General features: G+C 44.4%; 1 pseudogene; it reads right to left on the bottom strand.

Annotated features, from left to right (window-relative positions):
• LOC115144677 (ras-associated and pleckstrin homology domains-containing protein 1-like) overlaps nt 1-19,829 on the bottom strand; it is a 74,186-nt pseudogene extending 54,357 nt beyond the window's left edge.
• Nucleotides 19,830-22,546: the final 2,717 nt, after the last annotated feature.

The following is a 22,546-nucleotide window of genomic DNA, read 5'->3' on the forward strand; positions in this document are numbered from 1 at the left end:
TCAGGGACACGCAGCCCCTCTCTCTCCCCCCAACTCCCTCCCGTCTGTCCTCGGTCTTTCCTGTCCTCGGTCTTTCCTGTCCTCGGTCTTTCTTCCTTCAACTTACAGAAGAAGAAGAAAAAAAACAGGCACAGAGAAAGCATTGAAATAGAATAACATTATTGTATTTTTTTATTTAATTCTCCCCCCTTTTTCGTGGTATCCAATTGTTAGTAACTACTATCTTGTCTCATCGCTCGGGAGAGACAAAGGTTGAGAGCCATGCGTCCACCTGAAAAACAACCCAACCAAGCCGCACTGCTTCTTAACACAGTGCGCATCCAACCCAGCCGCACCAATGTGTCGGAGGAAACACCGTGCACCTGGCAACCTTGGTTAGCGTGCACTGCACCCGGCCCGCCACAGGAGTCGCTAGTGTGCGATGAGACAAGGATATCCCTACCCGCCAAGCCCTCCCTAACCCGGACGACGCTAGGCCAATTGGTGCGTTGCCCCACGGACCTCCGGTCGCGGCCGGCTGCGACAGAGCCTGGGCTCGAACCCAGAGTCTCTGGTGGCACAGCCTTAGACCACTGAGCCACCCGAGAGGCCTAATAGCACAACATTTTGAATAGGAATGACCATTCTAGTAATTCTATTTCAATGAGCAAGAGCTTTTCTTTCACTGTGGAGATTCTGTCAGAAGAGTCATGGTACATCCATGATTTTTTTTGTCCATGACTGGTTCCAACGGCTCAGAGTTAGAGCATGGTGCTGGCAACACCAGGGTAGTGGGTTCCATCTTCTAAAAATGTCCATATTGTTATACAACTACAGGGGTCAGGTTGGCTCCCATTCCAATTCTTTCGATAGAGTCCGTGTACTGGCTAGCCCGGTCGTTCCAGATTAGTTTGTGCCGTCTTGCCAAGTCCTATCGCCATCAACTAACATCTACGACCACCTAGCTATGTAGTGGTGGCAGGCAACTGACTAAAAGCGCACACTAAAGGAAAGGGTTAAAGGTGTCTCTTACCTCTGGTGTGTCTCTCCCTTCGTCCCACTCAGGTCAAAGGAGGTCAAATGTCAGGACCAAGCTTTTATGTCCTGGAGAGGAGAGAATAGGAGAAGAAGAAAAATAAATCAGATTTGATTCATCATCTATTTTTGTGTTTTAAAGTGGAGACAAAAAGAAGATGGCTGAAATTCAGCTCAGAAAGGGCCATTACCCGAGTGACAAATGGGACGTATGGATTGATGCTTGTTCTCCTAGCGCTGTAGGGAAATCACATGGACTGCGTCGCTGTACACAGACAGAGCGAGATCAATCTCACCGTCACAGGGAGTGGTTTCAGAGCCTGGGTGTGGAGAACTCTTAGACACACTGGGCTGAGCAAATTGAATCAAGCTAAGAAGCTAACACAAGTAGCTTGTGACAAACGTACGCACGTAAAATGAGGAGCAACGCACTTCCACAGGTCGAGTCACAGACCACAGCTAATCAAAATCCCGACTCACCAGGCTAGTCCCGTATGCCGATTCAGACAAATCACAACCGAGTATGTCTCATGTCCAGAAAGAACGCAGACTCTTATGTTAAACATGATTCAAATCAATCATATAGGATGGAAGATTAGTTTCATGTAAAAAAAAATAATGCTGACTCGTGGCCCGGCTGGTCAACCTCTGGCACACGTCTACAGTGTTGGGATAGGTTTGAATTTGGCCTTCTGCCCTTTGACACAATCTTTCCCCACGGTCTTCCTCTATCTGTTCAGTAAAGTGGCCCAAAAAATATAAACCGTACCAGTGAAAAGTTGGGACACACCTACTCATTCAACGTTTCTTTTTACTATTCTCTACATTCCAGTATATAATAGTGAAGAAGTGACCAAAAGAAGTGTTAAACAAAATCTAAATATATTTGTAGCCACTCTTTGCCTTCATGACAATTTTTGCACACGCTTGGCATTCTCTCAACCAGCTTTAATGAGGTAGTCACCTGGAATGCATTTCTATTAACGGGTGTGCCTCGTTGAAAGTTAATTTGTGGAATTTCCTTCTTAATGCGTTTTAGCCAATCAGTTGTGTTGTGACAAGGTAGGGGTGGTATACAGAAGATAGCCTATTTGGAAGAAGACCAAGTCCATATTATGGCAAATAACCAAAACAGAAATGACAGTCCATTACTTCAAGACATGAAGGTCAGCCGATGTGGAAAATGTCAAGAACTTCTAAAGTTTCTTCAAGTGCAGTCGCAATACCCATCAAGCGCTATGATGAAAGTGGCTCTCATGAGGACCGCCACAGGAAAGGAAGACCCAGAGGTACCTCTGCTGCAGAAGAGAAGTTAATTAGGAGGTAACTGCACGTCAGATTGCAGCCTAAATAAATGCTGATGAGTCCAAATTTGAGATTTTTGGTTCCAACCGCCGTGTCTTTGTGAAACGCAGAGTAGGTGAACGGATGATCTCTGCATGTGTGGTTCCCACCGTGAAGCATGGAGGTGGAGGTGTGATGGTGCTCTGCTGGTGACACAGTCTGATATATTTAGAATTCAAGGCACACTTAACCAGCATAGCTACCACAGCATTCTGCAGAGATACGCCATCCCATCTGGTTCGCGCTTAGTGGGACTGCCATTTGTATTTCAACAGGACAATGACCCAACACACCTCCAGGCTGTGTTAAGACTATTTGACCAAGAAGGAGAGTGATGGAGTGCTGCATCAGATGACCTGGCCTCCACAATATCCCAACCTCAACCCAATTGAAATGGTTTGGGATGAGTTGGACCGCAGAGTGAAGGAAAAGCAGACAACAAGTGCTCAGCCTATGTGGGAACTCCTTCAAGACTGTTGGAAAAGCATTCCAGGTGAAGCTGGTTGAGAGAATGCCAAGAGTGTGCAAAGGTGTCAAGGCAAAGGGTGGCTACTTTGAAGAATCTCAAATATATTTTGATTTGTTTAACACTTTTTTTGGTTACTACATGATTCCATATATGTTATTTCATAGTTTTGATGTCTTCACTATTATTCTACAATGTCGAAAATAGTAATAAAGAAACACCCTTGAATTCGTAGGTTTGTCCAAACATTTCACTGGTACTATATATCTCTATATCTCTGGTGTGAAAAATGCTGACTCGTTGTGTGGTGAACATGGCCACACAGTTGGTGTTTGTTTGCCTCAGAGTACACACTCCAGCCTTCGTTATCCCAGTTGGCCTCAGCTGTCCCTTTGTAGAACTATGCAGACGGACTGTCCACACAAAGTATGTGGCTCTACTCAAAACACAGGGGGGGGGGGGGTTCTTTCATGGTGTGTGTGTGTGTCTGACTGACTGACACACACACACATCTGTTTCTAATATTACCACTCAGCTTGACTTACAGTGAGCGATCAAGCCTTCCCTGCATGATATTTGCCCAGCAATTATGCCTGTCAGTCAACACAGACATTGTAATGGAGGTGACATGTGGGTTTGAACAGCTGTATGCACTGCAGTAGCAGCAGTGATGCCCAAAGCGGCACCACTTCTCTCTCAGCACACAGGAAGTAAACAAGTGTGACATCATTATCCCAGATGCGAGAGAGGGAGGATGTGTGCATAAGGGGGTGGACATTTCTCCCAGGATCCACAATAGCAGGACCTTCACTGTCAATCTCTTACACTGGGTGGATTCTAAGTGCAGGAGTTGCATTTCAAGGGCCAAAGCCAAGGTTAGAGAATCAAGTCCTCTAATTTGGGAGAGGGTTTAAAAACTCCTGAAAAAGATATCACACTACCAGTAATGATTCCCTACAGCCAATAAGGCTGCACCTTTTGTCTCGGTTGGTTTCTATTGAGACGAGTGTTGGTGTAGGCGTCTGCGCTCTGCCGAAAAAAACAACAAAATGTAGAGGAAACACTGCTTCCTGTACTGTATATTCAAATCTCCCTAGGATACAGGTGTCCTTCTCCCACCCATACTTCCTGCTCTGGCCTAATCCCACATTTCCTGTCTGAGCAGGAAGTGGGAAAGGAGGGCACTTGGCAGAGGTAATGTCAGAGGATAATAAAAACTAGTATTGCTACAGAGAGGAAACAGAGATAAAAACAGACTGTGTACAGTAATGGACATTATCCACAACTAACGCACCCCCAAGCCATAAGACTCCTGAACGGGCCATCAAATGGCTACCTGGACTACTCTGTTCATCATATATGCATAGTCACTAACTATACATTCATGTGCATACTACCTAATTGGCCCAACCAACCAGTGCTCCCGCACATTGGCTAACCAGGCTATCTGCATTGTGTCCCACCACCCGCCAACCCCTTTTACGCTAGTGCTACTCTCTGTTCATCATATATGCATAGTCACTTTAATCATAGCTACGTGTACATACTACCTCAATCAGCCTTACTAACCGGTAGCCTCGCTACTTTTATAGCGTCGCTACTGTATATAGCCTGTCTTTTTACTGTTGTTTTTACTTCTTTACTTAACTATTGTTCACCTAACACCTTTTCCGCACTATTGGTTAGAGCCTGTAAGTAATTCTCCGTTTACATCGTGACGTATTTCATTACACAGAGTCTTGCCCCGGATTGTGTACGGACAACTGTACCGTTTAACGCAAGATGGAGGAGAGAGTTGAGAAATAAATATAGTAGGCCTAGCCTATAGAAAGCTGATGGGATCCTCCTCTATTTAGTAGAAGCCATCACTCGGTTTTCTCCCACAATTGCCTAGCCTATTGAAATGTTGCGCAACATGAGCTCATGGGCTCACATGAAGTGTTTGATTCAATTTTTTCGATCACATTTCCATTGATGTCAGAGTGATTAGAGGGACAATAGAGTGATAAGTACTAGGCAGTTAGCAACTTTGGTAGGCTACTAATGACCAGCAGCATCAGAGCTTGGAGAATCCTAATTACCGTCACGTGGTATTTGACTGCCTTTATGACTCGTGACCGGTAATATGGTCAGCGCAACAGCCCTAGTTACAGTTCATATAAGGAAATCAGACCATTTAAAAACATTCATTAGGCCCTAATCTATGGATTTCACATGACTGGGAATACAGATTAGCATTTGTTGGTCAGATAACCTTTAAAAAAATCAAAGTAGGGGCGTGGATCCGAAAACCAGGTAGTATCTGGTGTGACCACTATTTGCCTCATGCAGCGCGACATCTCTTTCACATAGAGTTGATCAGGCGGTTGATTGCGGCCAGTGGAATGTTGTCCCACTCCTCTTCAATGGCTGTGCGAAGTTGCTAGATATAAAACACATGTTCTGTAAAGGTAACAGGTAATGTGAACGAGGCTTAAGAGGACGAGTAGGCGAAGTCTTTCAGAAGAGCAAATCACAAGTGACCATAGAGCACGAGTCATCATGACCAGGTCCATCGTGCAACCAGAGCAATGCATGGCCATCAGAGTAGGGTGAAGTTACGCTGATCTTAAGTCAGTTTTGAGACCACCCTTTATGATCAAACCACACGAGTTGTTTAGTTCCCTCCCGAGTGCAGAGAGAGTGTTCACACTGAGGGGGTAAACGCACCAGAGTTCAGAAAACCTGCACCAAAACAATTGTGTGAAAGACCCCTCAGACTAAGGAGTGCAAGCGTCAGGCCCTCCTTGTCCACCATTCATTATGACAGAAAAGGCTAAACTGGTCCACGGTCAGCACCCCTACTTAGAAGATTCATGAATATGGGCCTTGACCTTCTCCCTCGCAACAAAAGTGAAGTTTACAGCAACAGGTTCATGTTGGCTGACCCTGGACATGCGAGTAGCCCTCTGATGGCTCATATAACCAATAGGGATGCCAAGCTCGGCAGCTGATCTGGAACCAGGCCGCTCCACTAAATTTGGCACGACAGTGTGTAATCAGGTTCACGACACAACAAACCAGGCTCCAGCCAAGAAGATTAGCCCAGTGGGTCAGTCAGGGAGTTAGGAGTCGGAGAGACACTCACATACACACACTTAACATGAGCTGGTGTTCATACGCAAACGTGCCAATAGGTCACAGAAACTAACGCGGGCGGACTGCGTGAGAGTGGTAAAACACTCACACGTGCCTCCAGTATGAGTGACTAAAGCTGCAGGTGTCAGTTTGATACGAGTCACCATCTATTTTATGGGGTGTGGGGGGGGGGGGGGGGGCAGGTGCATAAGTTGTAGTGAGATATCTACAGTAGGCTAGCCAAAGCGGTTTCAAACTTCTCCAATGACATTATTGGCCTGGTCCGCCTATATTCAAAGCCCCGGGGGACATGTTTTCTGCAAGGGAACAGCACACGGCTGCATAACATTTAACACAACAGACGTTGACCAGTATAACTCCGTCTGAAGTTAGGACTACAGTAGTATGCCGCGGCCCTAAATGTGAGAAAACATTGCTTGTTCAATAAGAAACCCTCGTTTTCAGGTTGAAAAGCTATTTGCACAGAGTTCCCCTCATGAACACGGGTGTTAAAGCAGCAAAGCATTACAAAGTGAAACTGCTACACAGCCAAGTGTTCCAGATGTTGACTGTGGGAAACTGGTCAAACGAATTGAGGAAAAATGACGAGAATGAGCTCAGTGTTTCCAAGCACACATTTCCGGATGACATCATTGACACTAAGAGCAGCACAGTAGTCTCTTTCATTCATTTCTTTCTCTCTGCTCTCCATCCGATCACTAGGGTCATTTTCATTAGGCACCAAACTGAAGAAAACAGATTGAGACAGGGAGGGACCATTTGGACATGTCCACTAGGAAACGCTCATTTTCCTTCTCCTTTTCAAAATGCTTTAAAAACGTTTCGCGACGGTGCGCCCTACTGGAAAATGACCCAGTTTCCCCCAACCAATGCCTTCAGTCTTGTAACGATTGTGTTGGCAGCTTGGCAGCTGAAGGTTGAGGAAAGGTTAGCCAATAACCTCACTAGGGGCTCGATGATGTGCGTCGACCCGCCGCCCTTGGCTCGCTGTAAAATGGGCAGTGTGACAGGGAGATGCTGGCCACATCCCGATTCGACAACCCTTCTCCTAAACTGTGCACTAGTACACTTCCCGTCATGGATTTAACAAACGGTGGAAACTCCCTCCGGCCAATGCGTACACCAACCCAATGACGGGGAGTGTGCAAGTGCACACTATGGCTGAAGGGGTGGAATATTGGGACAAAGCCGCATTTTCTCCCCTTTTTACTCGTCTCACAGGTCCAGAACAAATTCAAGGAAACGTACAGTATTCTACAGAGCCATGATTCCATGGAACTCCCACCCTTCTCATATAGCGCAAGTAGCACAGCAAACCTGTTGTTTTTTAACGAATAAAGCAACACCTCACGGCAGAAGGCCTCTACCCCACGTGATCCACTTGTCGTGTGTATTTACTGACATGTATGTGTAACTGACAGATGCAAACGCACACCACATGTTCATGATTTGAAATGCATGTCAATTGTGAAGTCTTTTGTCTGTTATGTCGTTTTCGTTTACGTGTCGGACCCCAGTTGGACTGGCTGTCGGGGATCTTAAGAAACTGGGATCCTAATAAACGGGGATCCTAATAAACGGGGATCCTAATCAAATAAAAACCACTCTCATCCGTATGCACCTTTGCAATATCTGGGAAGTGAAAGCTTTTCTACAACCGATGTGAAGAGAGTAATGTGTGTAATCCATCTTTTAAAATAGGTCATATTTGCCTGGGCCTGGAAAGCAAAGAACGTGAAGGCAAGTTGTATATCTTTAATGGATAATGCAGGTTTTCTATTCTATACTGTCGGAGCCCAGTCTCAGCTCATAATATACAGGCTATACTATAAGAGAATCAGTGGACAAAACTAAATCTTTGAACAGACAAGAGGATTTTGTCACCCACCATCTAAGATACTGAAATCGTTTCTGTAGTTGGAAACGGGTGAGATCATTCCTGAAACATTATTTTGTTTAAATATACTTTGATCGGAGAAATTAAGCTGATTGATTGCACCCCAAAAAAGTGGCCATTTTAAAAACGTATAGGATTCATTTAATCCAAAAATAAATAGGAGTACCTAACATCCGATTTGGACCATAACTCTTCCCAACAATGAGTAAGACTGAGTAATGAGGAATCCAATAAAATGATCACTAACCACCCACAGACCATCCACACCCTTACAACCAGTATGAGTTCTGGTTCTAAGGCAAGTAGTATGGAGCTGCTGATGTGAATCTGGCGAAACATTCTTTTAAACAGAAATTTCCGTCCTGTTCAATTTCGGTTTCAAAACGTTTTGCTAAAGTGTACGTTCACTGGATATCACCCATATTGCTAATGTCTAGGTGCTATGGTAAGAGAGAGAGTCGCCCATACATACTCAGCATAATCACACACGCGAAACACCAATAGAATAGAGCAGAGGGTCCCAAAGAAAGACAATTGCATTTTTCCTTGAAACACAAACACACGTCGACAAAAATGCATGTGTTCACAGTTCAAAAACAGTTCCCTGAGGATTTAAAAGGAATGTGACCGAGAGAACACTCAGGGGGAACAGAGCAAACACAGCTATGGGTAGGAAAAATAGCGGAGGACTTCCGCAGAGGGGTGAGTGGAAGAGCTAGCTTAATCTGCACCGCCAATGACCTGATACGAGAGTTCACAGAGTCCGCGCACACAGTCAAACGCAAAACCTGGCTTCTCTCTACCACTCCATATCAACACAACACAGTCAAACACACCCTGTGCATGTTCTTTCTCCTCGTCTCCCTCTCCTTCTCACGTCAAAACCTGGCTTCTCTCTACCACTCCATATCAACACAACACAGTCACACACACCCTGTGCATGTTCTTTCTCCTCGCCTCCCTCTCCTTCTCACGTCAAATCTTGGCTTCTCTCTACCACCCCACACATAAAGACGCACGTCAGTGCTGCTGTCAGTGTTCCATGAGAACCAGCTGAACTTTGGGAGGGGAGAGCAGCGAGCGCACAGGATGGGAAGGATAATGATGTCAATCCCACCTGGTTGATGGGAGACAGCCCGTTTCCATGGCAATGAAGAAAACATCAGAGGTCACGTGAGGTCACTCAGAACAGAACTTTTCACTGGAGGGAAACAGGACATTCTGCATCCCAAATGGCACCCTATTCCCTACATAGTGCAATACTTTCCCCCCGGCCCCATAGAGCTCATTTGGGACACAACCAGATCGGAGAATCCAGCACAGGCTGGGCTCGAACACTTCAACTAGACCCAATGGACCAAATCAGTGGTTCCATGCAGAGCACAATATAAGGCCATCAAAAACTACATCCACGCCATTTCACATAACTGCCAATGGAAATCAATATAATACACTGGCTAGGCTAAAAATAGAACTTTGTATTTCGTTTCCCGTACTGGTTAGGTCAAAGCAATACGGAAGAGCGCTACCTTTAGGTTATTAGGCCTATGCTATGGTGGGAAAGCAGCCATAATGCTTACTCGGACTTGGCCATGGGTCAAGGCTTCATTGCTTCTTGAGCTACCGTGCCTTGAAGAAATCAGTGAGGTGAAAGAGATGGGTCATAGGAGAGACCTTTTTCAGTTTTGGAATGCAGCCATTCTGTACTTCAGACCTGGATCGTACTCGTTAGTGCAAACCGTAGCAAAACGTTTGGCAAAGAAAACATTTTGGTCTTGGGTAAGGTTTTTTCAGGTGGTTGTACACACGAGGCAAGCTGAAGTTCAGAGCCGAAGTCTACTCCCCCTCATTGGTCATCAGTAGGGATTCTTCAATTAAGTGTTTTGTTGTCATTCAATGATAGACGACTCGTTTTCAAGCACATTTTCTTCACATGAGAAATACTGCACCAAACATCTTAGTTAGACGTAAAATTGAGCGACTAAGATCTCTCCTGCAAAAACATCTAAATTAATGACCGGTTTGTGTTCTTACACTGAACAAAAACATAAATGCAATAATTTCAAAGATTTTACAGAGTTACAGTTCATAATCAGTTATTTGAAATAAATTAGGCCCTAATCTATGGATTTCACATGACTGGGAATACAGATATGCATTGGTTGATCACAGATAACTTACAAATAAAAACACAAAAAGTAGGGGTGTGGATCAGAAAACCAGTCAGTATCTGGTGTGACCACATTTTGCCTCATGCAGCTCGAAGTCTCCTTCATAGTTGATCAGGCTGATTGTGGCCTGTGGAACATTGTCCCACTCCTCTTCAATGTCTGTGCAAAGTTGCTGGATATTGGCGGGAAATTAAACCCGCTGTGGTACACGTCGGTCCAGAGCATCCCAAACATGCTCAATGGGTGACATGTCTGCTGAGAATGCAGGACATAGAAGAACTGGTACATTTTCAGCTTCCAGGAGTCATGTACAGATCCTTGCGACATGAGGCAGTGCATTATCATGCTAAAACATGAGGCGATGGCTGTGGATGAATGGCACGACAACGGGCCTCAGGATCTCTTCACAGTATCTCTATGCATTACAATTGCCACCAATAAAATGCAATAGTGTTAATTGTCCATAGCTTATACCTGCCCATACCATAACCCCACCACGGAGCACTCAGTTCACAACGATGACATCAGCGAACTGCTCGCCCACACAGTCTGCCATCGGCACAGTACAGTTGAAATCTGTGGAGAGCACACTTCTCCAGCATGCCAGTGGCCATTGAAGGTGAGCCTTTGCACACTGAAGTCCGTTACGACGCCGAACTGCAGTCAGGTCAAGACCCTGGTGAGGACGACGAGCACACAGATGAGCTTCCCTGAGACGGTTTCTGCAGAAATTCATAGTTTGTGCAAACCCACAGTTTCATCAGAAGCCGGATGCTGAGGTCCTGGGCTGGTTACACGTGGTCTGCAGTTGTGAGGCCGGTTGGACAAATTCCCTAAAACGAGGTTGGAGGGGGCTTATGGTAGAGAAATTAACATTTCATTCTCTGGCAACCGCTCTGGTGGACATTCCTGCAGTCAGAATGCCAATTGCACGCTCCCTCAAACCATGAGACATCTGTGACATTGTGTTGTGTGACAAAACTGCACATTTTTGTGGCCTTTTATTGTCCCCAGCACAAGGTGCACCTGTGTAATTATCATGCTTTTTAATCAGCTTTGTGATATGCCACACCTGTCAGGATTATCTTGGCAAAGGAGAAATGCTCACTAACAGGGATGTAAACAAATTTGTGCACAAAAGTTGAGAAATAAGCTTTTTGTGTGTATGGAAAATATATATTATTTCAGCTCATAAAACATTGGACCAGCTGAACTGAAGCGTGCAGAAGCCTTAACCAGCCACCATGGTGCTCATGCTTCTGACTGATTAATAACTAACTGCTGTTTATAATGACACTACATAGAGGGAGGGAGGAAGGGACAGAGAAGGTAGAGAGAGGGGGGGGGTAAGAGAGAGAAAGGACTTACAGGGTAGAAAGAGGGCAGAAAGCATTTCCTTTCATTGTGGGACAAGACTATGCATCACTTTGTTCATCGCTCCTGTGAGGCCTGCATAGCATCACCTGAAATCTCCTGTTAAATGAGGACCCAGATGTATTCCCCTCAACACAGGCAAGGGTGCCCTCTTTCTGCCCGTTCCAATCAGACAGAACAGAGTCTGAACACCAGCCATCTAACAGTCTGAAAACATGATCTAGACATGGACCCACAGATGTGTGCTCGTGATCCATTTATAACACTCAGATAAGAACCCCTGTTCATTTCTTATTGCAAAGAAATCAAACGACGCACATGTGACTTACTGTATCAATCAAATAACATGATGCAAATGAAAAAAATAAATTGACTTTCTTGTTCATTTCATGGAGTCATCTAGATTTGGATTTTGTACATTTCTGTGAACAATCGGTGAGTGAAAATCTCCTTCTCCATCTTGGTCCATAGGAGACGACCCGGGGCAGGCAGGCAGGTGGCTGGCTGTCTGCCTTTGTTCCAAAATGGCAGTTGCAGCTGTCGTCAAAGGTCAAGAAAATGCTCTACGAACACTAAGGGACCTATGGAGACAGAGGACAGGACCAGGACAGACTATAATAGGGGAAACTCACATCTAGAAATGGCAGGGTGGGCCCTGGTTGGTATATGAGGGTGGCACTCGGTCGGGCACCATGGCGCCAGCTGCCCTTCTCAGGCTCCTACCACGCCCTCTCCCAAACCCAGAAACCTGCCCAAGGCACTTGCAGCAGGGATACCTCCTTTATCAGCAGGCACAATCAGAGGTTTCCCTGCCCCCCCCTCCCCCCAGCTCTTTATCACAGTAAGTTATGAGTATCTTTGAAGTGCCCCCGCCACCCTACACCCCCTCTGGGTGTAACAGATCCTGGTTAAACCTACACCCGTCATCTCAATGCCATTGCTGCTCTTTGTGTTTTAGCTCGTCGGCTACCTTTTGTGCCCAAGGACATGTGGTGGGTGGCAGGGCAGTGGGCCTTCTACACGTGCAACACCCCACCCCTAAGGAAACAGCCTTTACCCTCCCCTCCTCCGTCCCTGTCCCTAGGGATCATTAACCAAGCTGGGACTGCTTTTGTCATCTGATCAGCAGCTTCACTACTTTCACTGGAACACTGGGATATGAAAAGGCAAGAGGGAGTTAGTTATATGTGGCTTCCTTGTCCCTACTGTATAGCACCTTGTACACAGAGGCCTTTCCATTATTTTTGTATATTTGAAAAGGGGTAGGTGGGATTTTCATTTTTTTTTTTTTTTTTTAAACAGGTGGTACCTTTATACCACTAAAAACTACTGAGATAAATATGGGAGAAGACAAGGAAAACAAACATGTTTTTTTTTTTAAACAAAAGTAGCGAATTGGAAAAGCATGCTGTAAGCTGTGTGGATTTTGTTGTGGTCTGCAGTTCTCTCAGACATGCAGTCTCTCATTTACCTCCCACTCTTCTCCCTCCCTGGCCTCGGGAAACAGTGGCACACTGAACTCCCTTACGTCTGCCCTTAAAAAAAAAAAAAATTAAAAAGAGGAGGGAACTAAAATAACACCTGGCTTGCATCCCAAATGGTACCCTATTCCCCATATATTGCACTACTTTTGATCAAAGCACTATTGGCCCTGGTCAAAGGTAGTGCACTACATGGGGAATAGGGTGCCATTTGGGACACTAACTAGCTCCTCCTGGCAGATCCCCCCCCCCCCCCCAATCAATGGAAAACAAACCATGACTGTGCTGTTTACGTGCACAAAGCCTGGGTTGTGTTCAGTAGGTACTAAATTTAATGGGAATGGAGTAAAACGGGAATGGACTACATGGATTTTTCAAATAAGTGCATTTACATTTGTTGCACAACGTTTTGAACTAATGAACACAACCCAGGCTACATCAGCCCCAAAGAACACAGCTAACACACAGTGCTTTGGCCATTCAAAATAAATGTGGCCACACCGCTGCAAGTTGCAATGCGATCCTTCATTCAATTCTTCAGAAACAAAACCACACAACATCTATTGGTGAGACTGACTGAAGATCCTGATAATCAAGCCACCATCTCAAGTCAACCAGCCACTACCCCTAGACCAGTGGTACCCTTAATTTGCAGCTCACAGTGACTAACAATGATACAATTTCAATTCAATGTGTTTAATGCGGGCCTGAATCATTTCATTGAATACATCTATTGTTCCCTGGACGGCAGATAGATGGCAGTATAGCGCAGCTGTTGAACAGAAAGGCCGAAATAGAACGTTTGTTCAAATAGAACGCAACTGCACAAGCTACAGCGACTGACCCATAGTTAATTTTGCAGTCTGGTAGACATGGATCGATTTATTGTGTACAAAAAAAAAGAAAGAAACGGAAATCTATTGACAATGAAAATGAGGGGGAAAGAGCTAGAGAACAATGTGACAGCTGTGAACGAACAACCCCCGGAGAACCAGGAAAAAATAAAAATCAGGAGGATGGCGGCGGAGAAACGCAGCTAGCTAACGTAGCTCCGGTGGCTAAGAGAAGGATACGGTCGATTCAAGAAGAACACAGAAAGTTCCAAGAGAAAATGGACAGACAAGTATTTTTGTACTGCATAATGGGACTAGCTCACGGTCTTATTTTCCAGAAGGCAGTCAATCATTTTAAACGAGCAAATTTCCAGTCACACCGTGCCCACTTTGACAAAACATATCCTCCACAAAGCAACCTCAGAAACAACAAAATAGTGCAAATCAAAGGACCGCTCAAAGAACAACAAATGGACAGATCTAGCACTGTTGCAGAGAAAACGACAGAGGCAACATATGAGATTGCTTGGATACTCGCGAGAAACAAGGCCTTCACAGACACGGAGATAGACAAAATATTGTATGCCGATTTCACAAACAAGGAAGCTATTTGAAAGAAAATTAAGGGACAGCAACTCAGACTCAACCATAACAAGACACATAGAAGACATCAGCAAGCAACTGATTACTGACATATCCGTCGCCGTGTTTTAGGTATTGCGCTTGACGAAAGCGCTGATGTGACCGACATTGCCCAATTATGTGTTTGGGTCCTTTTCCCTCAAAACGGGTCGATCAGAGAGGAACTTTTATGTTTACTGCCCCTTCAGGGACAAACACGAGAGGATATACAGAAAGCCCTAGTTACATTTTTTGCTGATAATATTGACTGATCAAATCTGGCACCTTTGCTCACTGACGGCACCCCAAACATGCGAGGGAAGGAGAAGGAACTCAACAAATGAACATTGTGAAACAAAAACAGAGAAAGACTGACCAATGCACACCTGGATTGCCTCACAAGGATAGCAACAGACTATACCTTTTGAATTAATTCAGTCAAGGAGCAGAAGGCATGTTTTCATTCATCCAGCTACTGAACTAAACCTTAGTAAATGAAGGTAATGGGGCGGCAGGTAGCCTAGTGGTTAGAGAGTTGGGCCAGGAACCCGAAAGGTTGCTATATCAAATCCCCGAGCTGACAAGGTAAAACTCTGTCATTCTGCCACTAAACAAGGCAGTTAACCCACTGTTCCTAGGCCGCCATTGTAAATAAGAATTTGTTCCAAACTGACTTGCCTAGTTAAAGGTTAAATTAAAAAACGAATAAATAAGATATGGGTCTTATACATGTGATGTGTGTGTGTGTGTGATATATATATATATATATATATTTGTGATGTACATCAAAACAATTGCATGTGTTCCATTGCTCTCAATTGATAATATTTGAAGAAAAAGTACAACAAATTAAAGATAAGTGCAGCCCTCTGACAAAGTTGCCCCCTTACAAAGAACAATGAGTAACACTGCCCTAGACACTTGTGGGGAGATCTGTGAGGACTGGATAGGCATAAGCAATAATTACAAAAATTCAATCTAGCCTATTGAAAGGCAAGGTGGAGCTACTACAAGTTCTTTCAGAACTCCAAAAGTGAACGGGAAGTAGGGCTCAACTTTCGAATGGATACGTCTTTGCTGTGATATGCACAACACCTCACTTATGCAATTCCTTCCATTATTTTTCCTCTGTTCCTCTGGCATGACAGTGAAATCGCTGTCATGCCAAAAGTGAAACCACAACTCCTGCTACTTGCTGTCCTTTGTAAATGTAAACAGTGTTCACTAGGAAACTATGAAACCACCTACTGGATAGTTGGTTGTCGTCATCATCATCATCTGGCCCACAACTGGGGTGTATTCACCAAGAACCAAACTAAAGCATACAGGCCCAAATGGGGAGGGACCTACCAGAATGTGTCCAATAAATTATTGTTTTTGTTTTTCATTGAAAAACATTCTGCACTAATGAATACACCCATGTTCTGTTGGTGAATTTACTTTGGTGTTAGGTCTTTATTTTACCAGGTAAGTTGACTGAGAACACATTCTCATTTACAGCAATGACCTAGGGAATAGTTACAGGGGAGAGGAGGGGGACGAATGAGCCAATTGTAAGCTGGGGATGATTAGGTGACCGTGAGGGTATGAGGGACAGCTTGAGAATTTAGCCAGGACACCGGGGTTAACACCCCTACACTTACAATAAGTGCCATGGGATCTTTAGTGACCACAGAGAGTCAGGACACCCGTTTAACATCCCATCCGAAAGACAGCAACCTACACAGGGCAATATGCCCAATCACTACCCAGGGGCATTGGGATATTATTTTTTTTTTAGACCTTAGGAAAGCGTGCCTCCTACGGGCCCTCCAACACCACTTCCAGCAGCATCTGGTCTCCCATCTAGCTACTGACCAGGACAAACCCTGCTTAGCTTTAGAAGCAAGCCAGCAGTGGGATGCAGGGCGGTATGCTGCTGGCACTGCCTATAGAGAGGTTACTGCTCTGTCTCCCAACACAGAGATTAGGGTAAGTTTCAGTGTTTCCAGGGCCTTGTGGAGGTACGGTAAGCTACATTACAAGCTTGCCTGAAAAATACCATATGGTCATAAAATATTGGACAGATAGGTGTCATAAGTTCTCATCGGCGTCACCCAGTAGGCCTCATTTCACTAGCAATCTTACCGCGTTCCAGCAGAGCCTGTGCCTCCTCGCAAGAAGAGCTCATCAAAAAGAAACCTCTAGTAGGGCTGGGAAAACAGAGTAAAAAATGCCCACCCAACAAATGTTTGTTCGGATATTTTAGCAGGCATTGGCAACCTGGGTACATATGGCATCCCGTGAGAGGCCTTGCACTCTGCTCCTTTGCAAAGAGGAGCAATGAACTCTACGTTCATCGAAGGGTCATTAGTTTAACAGTGTGAATGTCTGTCTGAAGCTAAGAGCGGAGAAACCCAGTCATACTCTCAATTCTGTGTTTGTCTTTGAACCACAGGCTCGATTTAGCCAAGAAACACTCATACACATACATTAACAGTCAAAAGTTGACACACCTACTCATTCCAAGGTTATTTTTACTATTTTCCACTTTGTAGAACAATGATTCCCTATGTGTTATTTCATATTTCATAAAGTATTCAGACCCCTTGACTTTTTCCACATTTTGTTACAGCCTTAGGCTAAAATGTATTTTTCCCCTCATCACTCTACACACAACACCCCATAACGACAAAGCAAAAACAGGTTTAAAAAACGGAAATATCACATTTACATAACTATTCAGACCCTTTACTCAGTAGTTTGTTGAAGCACTTTTGGCAGCGATTACAGCCTTGAGTGTTCTGTGGTTTGATGCTACAAGCTTGGCACGCCTGTATTTGGAGAGTTTCTCCCAGTCTTCTCTGTAGATCCTCTCAAGCTCTGTCAGGTTGGACGGGGAGCGTTGCTGCACGGCTATTTTCAAGTCTCTCCAGAGATGTTCGATCGGGTTCAAGTCTGATCGAAGGACACTCAGAGACGTATCCCGAAGCCACTCCTGTGTTGTCTTGGCTGTGTGCTTAGGGTCTTTGTCCTGTTGGAAGGTGAACCTTCACCCCAGTCTGAGGTCCTGAGTGCTGACACCACCATGCTTCACCGTAAGGATGGTGCCAGGTTTCCTCCAGACGTGACGCTTGGCATTCAGACCCCTCGACTTTTTCTACATTTTGTTATGTTACAGCCTTATGCTATGTCTAATCCGAGACCCGTCTGAACAGGGTGGGGACACTGGCATCAATATCGTTGTTCAACGAGGCAATAGGCCTTTCGTGTCGCTGAAAATGACATTGCGCAGTAGGCTATTCTCCGTTACACAAATCGACTTGGATGAGAGACGATGAAATCATAAAATTAGCATGAAAGCATTTCACCCATCCTTGACCATCATCAACTGACATTCATATAAGCAATTCACACAGACAGTGCTATCCCGGCCTGTTTTTTTTTTAAACAGTCCGTAGTATAATGACCTAACAGCAGTTGTCCAGTTATCCTTTTCAATAGGTCATGGTCAGTCTGTGGTGTTCCCTAGTCTGGCCAGCCACACACACCCTTTATCCAAGGAGTATTCAATGGCCGCATAAGAACACCGCAAAAGCATAGAACTCTTTCAAACAGACCACTAGCTTTGACATCATAGGGTTTATAAAAAAGGTAGATGTTGATCTAAAAACACAGCCATATTTTAAATGTTAGGTCCTATACAACCAACTACCCTTCCTCAACAAACAATTCACACCCAGCAGGCTATCATTCCCTGTCTCCCGGCCCTTTCTTCGTGGGGACGCTACAATAAGGATCGCATAGGCTGGTACACCGTAACTCGTTTAAGGTATTTTTTGTTATTAAGTAGATTGTTAGGTTTTATCAATAAATAAATCAATCCTAATCACATCTGGAGGTGAGAAAAGCTGATTTCAAAATCCACTTACAGTCAAATTGGGATTTAACAGCGGCTCCTCTTCTGTGTTCACCCCAATGGATGATGAAAACCAAAGGCAGTAATGGTCGAAATAACACGCTTCTGTGAATCAGTTGAGAGAATTGTAGTGCCCGTTGTCCTCATATTTTTTGAACTAACAGCTCGGCATGCAAACACATACATACTCCCATCCTCGTTCTCTTTCTCAGGATTGTTGCGTGAGGCACGCTATGCGTCTCCTGTTTCCTGTCCAGCCCAGAATTAGGCTCGAATCATCTATCCTGGGAGTGAACAAGCGCCTCTCCAACCTAGTGTACTAGTATGCAATTGCAGCACGCAAATCGAGGCGTTCCTGCTTGTGGGCATTTCTGCGTCTGCAGGAACACACCTCTCGAGTATCCCATTGGTTCCTTCATGAACACCACCCCTCGACTATCCCATTGGTTCCTTCACGAACACTCCCCCCTCTCGAGTATCCCATTGGTTCCTTCATGAAAACCTCCCTCGAGCATCCCATTGGTTTCTGCATTAACGCCATCCCCACCCCCCTCGAGTACCCATTGGTTCCTGTATGAAGGCCCCCGTCCATGCTTGGGTATGTCTTGCGGCACTTTCGAATGTGGGTCAAAAGGGAAATATTGTCAACCACGCCTCCTGTGTACCGGAGTCCTCTTTTCCAGCTGGACAGTGTCCTTCCCTCCCAGTCGTTAACAGAACTGCAGGAAACCGTACAGCTTACTGGCTAGTTAGCTAACACACGGTGTCGCACCTTTCTCCCGCCTGCTGTGTACCCAAGAAAATCATGCCTGACAGGCGGGGGCAAGAATACTGTCTACACGTCACCCCTGCAGGCGTGAGCGACTCCGTGGCTTGTAAGGGGGGTGATTGTGCCTAACGCCTGCTGTGTACCCAAGAAAATCATGCCTGACAGGCGGGGGCCAAGGACACTGTTACTAGCACAGGAGGAGGCTGGGGCGACACCGTGTGTTAGCTAAGTTGCTTGCTTACTAGTTAGCTAACACACGACGTCACACCCACCTGCTGTGTACCCGAGAAAACCGAGGGCGAAGGATACGTCTACCGGTGTCGCTACCGCTAGCTACTCCGGGAGGCGGAGGCAACACCGTGTGCTCCCGTGTACCGGACTCCTTATTAAGACTAAGCAAGCACACATTTGTCCTTCGCTCTCGCCTGCCGAACACCTGTCCTCTCCGTCATTAACAGAACTTCTGGAAAACAGTGCCCGACAGGCGGGGGCGAAGGACACTCCACCTGCGGCCCCCATTTTGAAGGCCCTCCGAAACAATATTTTTGGAACTCAGTCGGGGTATTATACAAGGTATCATTTCGAAATTTGGTTGTGCATCAGAAGTTATCTTATGTCAGCTAACATTTAAATTATTATTGCTAAGTTCGTTTTGCAGCCAGCTATCAAAACGTGTTATAATGATTGAAATACTCCCATTGTTAGTCAGACTCACTCAGGTATCATTAAACTGCATTTGTCTCCACTTTATGGCAAACATTTTTGTGCCCCCATCAAAGTTTCGATCCCTAAGCTAAGGTTTATCTGCCTCACCTCTTCTTCTGTTGGGTGTATCAGCGGTTGGCATTCGACATTATGGTGCATTTACCGCCATCTACTGTATTGGAGTTCCCATTCGCCTCCTGCTATAAAAATGTAAAAGTACTGTATAAAGAGGGGCAGGAACGCCCTGAATTGCGGGGTGCAGTTCTCGACTCATCTTAACCAGACTGCTGAAGAAGCCAATTCCATGTACAAATTCATGGGATTGTTATGCAAATTCATATGGACTGATTCATGTTTGCCAAACCTCATACATTACCCTGTCAAGTTAGAATTAAAATTAACTTTTTTGCAAATTCTTTCTAATCTCTTACATTAATTCCACACACAAATTATTTATCATTTGTTGGTGTTCCTATTCTACCAACCCCAGACCGTTGCACAGTTCAAATCACATTTTATTGGTCACAAAACGTTATTTCCAGCTATATGTAATAACACAAATAAATGTCTGGGATAATAATGTAAGAAATAACACACACAACAACAAAAAATACTGCAAAGTTGCCATATCTGTCGGTGCCATCCCCTGTTGTAGGATACTGCAAGTTTATTATAACCTTTGACCATTACCTCATTAGGCTATATCTGAAAGTGGTAGCCTAATAAAGTGAGGAACCAATGGCAATGGTGTACAAAGGACTTATAATGTGATAATAAATATAATATATAAGTGCTTGATAAATAGTTTGTGAAAGTGTGTTTAAATGTGTATTACAAATATAATTATCAACAGGCAGATACATCTAAACGAATTATGTCACCTAGTGGACAAAATTGCCATGACATCATTACATTTTTTATTCCTTCTCCCTGGCTCTAGGCCAGAGAGAAACATTTGATTAGCTGAATACTTGAATCTGGGTGTCAGGCAGCATTTAGATTGGCAGTCCAATTCAGTTTTTTTTTAAACTTATTGGTCTTTTGACAAATCAGATCTGAAAAATATCTGATGTGAAAACACAATTGGTCAAAAGATCAATTATTGGAAAAAATGTCAGAATTGGGCTGCCTCTCTAAACACAGCCTGACAGTGATGGGCAAGCACCAGTTGGCTCTGGTTTTGACTCGATCAGCATTTTCAATCTGTGCTGTTTTGACCCATCAGTGACCTTTACCACTGCTCTCTCCTCTCTGACATGTAAGGCCCCCAGTGTTTCAGAGAAAGTGATGAGTGGCTATTAGGATCAACATCATGGGGTCCCCAGTATTGCAACATCGAGGCATAAGATACCTGGGCAAAAGCAGATCTATGGCTAGGGGTTTGTTAAATGTATTTTTTTCACAAAACGGAACATTCTACTAGCTGTTCTGATTGGAACCATCCATGCTGTCAAAGAAGGTTATGAAAAGCAGAAGTTAAGACGTGAGCGGTGGTTGAATACCCATACTATCATACTGTATACTACATACTTAATGAGTATATACTACATACTATAAGTTCATTTTAGTATACTGTAAACAAACAGTATCCTTTCAGATAAGTGTACTCTCTCTTCACCTGTGTACCGGAAGTTGATGCTGTTGCTATGCAACTTCTTGCTAGCTAGTTAGCATAGCCAAAAAATTACTAGCTTGACATCTTACGACTTCATTAACAATGTCCATTGAGAACTCAAAATGACAAAACCACTTAGCTAAGCTAAGAATGATGTGAATTATCAAGTCAATAAACGTTGGGTAGTTAGTTGGTATATAGTTAATATACTGGCAAATTCGATGTATTAGTAGCCAACTAACGTTAGTGGAAAGGGGGAAACCTAGTCAGTTGTACAACTGGACTGTAGCTAGCTAACATACTGGTACATACAAGCAACTACAGTAATGATATGATATGCTGTTCGTAAGGCTAGCGAAGCTAACAAATTGTCAGACAACATAACATGTAGCGTAACTTATTTGAAAAGCCATTACTTTATCATATTGCACAACATTTTCTTAACATGTCATAATTAGTTAAAGCAATGAATTTGTATCTGCTGTCAATGGACTTCAGCTGCATATTTTCCACAATTTTATTCAAATCTGAAAATGATGTGAAGTCACGCCCATTTCTGAAGAATCGCATAATGAGCCCCAAAAGAACAGAAATAGTGTCCACTAATTGTATACTTCGTATTTTGGCAAATGTAGTACGACATCCGGGAATGTTTGGCATATTAACTATATCCATACTATGACCAATAAGCATACTACATACTCAATTTACATCACAAATAGTGCAGTTAGTATAAGTATTCCAACACAGCTATGGTCTAGACCAGGGGTATTCAACTCTTTCCCTACAAGGCCGGAGCCTGCTGGTTATCGGTTTGCCTTGATAATTAATTGCACCCACCTGGTGTCTCTGGTCTAAATCAGTCCCTGATTAGAGGGGAGTTATGAAAACTGGCTTCATGGTGCAGAGTTGTGTTTGAGGGGTCAAGAGCAGGGCTCTCCAAGTCTGTTCCTTGAGAGCTACCCCGCTGTAGGTTTTTGTCCTGATTCAGCTTAATAACCGTCTAATTATTAGAATCAGGTGTGCTAGATTAGGGTTGGAGTGAAAACCTACAGAACTGTAGCTCACCAGGGACTGGTTTTAAGGTTTCACTGCTATCCTACAAAGCATTACATGGGCTTGCTCCTGCCGTACATACATACATACATACGTACGCTACGGTCACAAGACGCAGGCCTCCTAATTGTCCCTAGAATTTCTAAGCAAACAGCTGGAGGCAG

The sequence above is a fragment of the Oncorhynchus nerka genome, linkage group LG2 (assembly GCF_034236695.1).
Source record: "Oncorhynchus nerka isolate Pitt River linkage group LG2, Oner_Uvic_2.0, whole genome shotgun sequence".
Classification (NCBI taxonomy): Eukaryota; Metazoa; Chordata; class Actinopteri; order Salmoniformes; family Salmonidae; genus Oncorhynchus; species Oncorhynchus nerka.